The following is a 3,562-nucleotide window of genomic DNA, read 5'->3' as shown; positions in this document are numbered from 1 at the left end:
ATTTTTTGCTGATAAGCGATTGAGCTGACGTTAGTCAACGATTGTTCGTCTTTCACGCAATAAAATGGGACACTTGGCGTGTTAGGAAATTTGTTCAATGTTCAATTAATGTGAATATGAAAGGGGGGAAATGGAAAATCCTAGTAGTACTATTCAATTAGCTAATAATTGAATAAATAAATGTATAACTTGTTTTTTAATGGTATGGTCACTGTTTTGACATTTTGAATACGGTGGAATGATTTGTATCTGATGGATCCTTTCCTTCTCCTAGTCGTATAGACATTTTTTTTATTCGGAAAAGGGTCACAAATACTCCGGTCCTATGAGAAAAGGGTTAAATATACCCCTCATTATATTTTGGGACCAAATATATTACTGTCGTTATACTTTAAAGTCAAATATACTCCTCATCCGTTAAAGTTGTCCAAGGTGGACATCAGATCTTATGTGGCTGCCACACATTTGATGAGGTGGATGTCACGTGGCATGCCACCTCAACACCCCTAACTCATTTTACCCCTCCCCTCTATTTGTTCTTTCACCACTAAAATTTCGTTCCCCTCCACTACCATTGTCACCATTACTCACCACAAAATTTGATGTTGCTCCGGTAATCCAATTGTCGTTGTTCCTATATGCATTGGATGAAGAAACTGCCTCTGTTAGTGCAAGTGATGATATTGCTTCTTACCATGAAGAACTTGATGCCTATGTTGCTGCTATACTGGAATTTAATTCCCCGTTCGTTCCTCTTTACATTCCACAAGATGAAGATTAATACCCTCTTTTCTCTGAAGATTTTTGTATTGTCCATGGTCATACAGCTTTTTGGAGTTGAGAGTTCACGATGATTTATACAACTCAAGTTTTACAATTTTCTTGGCCAATTTATATGTTTTAATTTTATCTGTCATTGCCTTTTAGTTTTCATTTAAACTCACTACCATCGTAAAGATTCTTTGCTATTGAAAATTTGTTAATGCATTTTTTGTTGGTTGTAACAATATGATGTTGTTCAGGTTGAATTTTCAAATTAGAGATGGTCATGGTGGCGGTAATGGTGGGTGGAGGGGATGGAAATTTTAGTGGTGGAAGAACAAATAGATGGGAGGGGTAAAATGGATTAGCGGTGTTGAGATGGCATGCCACGGCATCCACCTCATCAAATGTGTGACAGCCACATAAGATTGAATGTCTACCTTGGACTACTTTAAAGGATAAGGGGTGCATTTGCCCCAAAATATAACGACAAAGGTATATTTGGCCCCAAAGTATGTCGCGGGGTATACTTGTCCCTTTTCTCATAGAATGGGGTCTATTTGGCCCTTTTCCGTTTTTTATTTGTTGTTAATGAATCATTGATTGGAAAGGTCCTGAAATCTTAGCTCCCATTTGGTTTTTGGGAGCATATTTTTTAAAAATCTTTGTTTGGCCATAAAATTTTGGCAAAATAAAATAAATCTTCAAATTCTCAAATTCTGGCTCAAACCTGTTTTGGTAGATTTTGGCCTTTTCAAAGCATTTAAAAACTACCCCAAACTCCTGTATTTTATATTAAAAAAAACCCATCTATTTATGACCTACCTAATTCTATTTACCATACAGGGCCGGCTCGACCATAAGGCCAGTAAAGCAATGGCTTGGGGCCCCAACTTTTTGATGGCCCCATTTTTCTAATATTAAAAAATAGGCCCCAACTTTTTGAGGGCGCCATTTTATATATATATATATATATATAATTCTCCGCTTTTACTATTCTTATTATTTAATTATTAATATTCTAAGTCCGTACTGTTTTAATATGTTTTTCCTTGCGTCGAGGGTCTATGGGAAATAACCTCTCTACCTCCCAAGGTAGGGATAAGGTCTGCGTATACATTATTCTTTCCAAATTTCCAAATCCCACTTGTGGAATTACACAAGGTATTTTGTTCTAAATATTCTAATTCCCAAAACAAAAATTTCTTTTGACGAATTAATGAAAACCCTAAAAGAGCCCTTGATAGTTATATTATCAATTGAAAAGGATTGTTAGAACAAATGGATTATAAAACAGTAGTTAATGATTTCACATCTAAAAAAAGTTAGAAAAGTAGATTTTAAATAAAATTATTTATTACGATCTTTCTTGCTTGAAAAAAAATAATTTAGGGACTCTCTGTGAAGTTTGGCTTTAGGCCTCCGATCATGTTGAGCCGGCTCTGCTACCATATTCCTCCATTAAAGCCGTATCTACCATGTTTCCGCAATTAAAATAGTCTCTTCTATAAATGAAGATTGTTCGTACAATGTGGGAAGATAAAGAATAACTAATTACTACCGTTGTTTTTTTTTTCTTGCACGGGTATTGTAATTTGTATTGAAGTAGCTAGTAAAGTAAGTGTGTTATTAACAATTGTTATTAAAATATCATATTTTGCATAATTAGGGATTAACAAGTACATATTTTGTATGGTTGAGTATTCTTGATAGTTTTAGAACTTATTGTATAAGTAATGGTTCATGTTTTCAAAAACAAAAAATGAAATATTTGTTGAAAAACTATGGTCAAACACATTTTCAAAACTTGAAAAACTTCATCCAAACCAAGTTTTTCAAACTTTTTTGAGAATCTATGGCCAAACGCTAGCTTAGTTGTGCAAAATAAAACGTACTTGGAAATAAATAATATATCTTGAAACATAATTTTCTATTTGAACAGCTTTTCTAATAGAAATCTGAAATAACTCTACGAAGAGTGGAAAAACAATATAACAGGATAGTCGTAATTTGTCAATATAGTTTTTGTTATTGCAAGAAGATTTTTTTTTGGTTCCCACCATAGACAAAAAATACTACAAGTAATTTATTTTATTTGTTCAAATTTTGGTGAACAAGATTACTTGATACTTATGAGGGTGGAGGTAATTGATCTCTCATGGAGTTACCAGCTGACCCGGGCTTTAGGATTTATTAAAAAATGATTCATAACATGCCCTTGCACCAACAAATTTCCTTTAATAGGTAGTATTAATGAAATGGAAATTTCTTAACAAAAAGTTGCTGTGGTGTAGTGGTTATCACGTTAGTCTTACACACTAAAGGTCCCCAGTTCGATCCTGGGCAGCAACATATTAATGTTTTCACTTTTTTGCTAGTTCACTTTTTTTATCTCAAGATCAAAGTACCTTTGGTTGAAGAGGAGGGGAGAATGGAGATGTAGAAGGTGAAAGTTTTGCAACAACGCTACCTAATCCAATGTGAATCAAAAGTTCATCTTTTCTATTTGAGTCCTCCAAGGAAATTCAAGTTCAAAATGTTAGTCGAGCAACATCAAAAAGTTCATCCTTTTCATTTGAGTCCTCAAAGGAAATTCAAGTTCAAAATGTTAGTAGAGCAACATCTACTTTAGAAACTGAGACTGAGTTTAAAGATGCTCGTGCCATTCGGGAGAAAGCTTTACAAGGGTATGTACTATAATACTTGTAATACTGATTACAACACCGGTTTGAGAAGAGAACATACGATTTCTAGAGAGAAAGTTGATGGAGCACATGTTCCTCTTAGGACTTCTACATAC

General features: G+C 34.1%; 1 non-coding gene across 1 annotated transcript; it reads left to right on the top strand.

Annotated features, from left to right (window-relative positions):
• Positions 1–3,041: 3,041 nt before the first annotated feature.
• On the top strand, positions 3,042–3,114 carry TRNAV-UAC (transfer RNA valine (anticodon UAC)). Its single transcript has one exon. It is a non-coding gene; the product is annotated as a tRNA-Val (tRNA).
• Positions 3,115–3,562: the final 448 nt, after the last annotated feature.

This window comes from Lycium ferocissimum, unplaced genomic scaffold, assembly GCF_029784015.1.
Source record: "Lycium ferocissimum isolate CSIRO_LF1 unplaced genomic scaffold, AGI_CSIRO_Lferr_CH_V1 ctg1173___fragment_1, whole genome shotgun sequence".
NCBI lineage: Eukaryota > Viridiplantae > Streptophyta > Magnoliopsida > Solanales > Solanaceae > Lycium > Lycium ferocissimum.
This window is presented reverse-complemented; position numbering and strand designations above follow the sequence as displayed.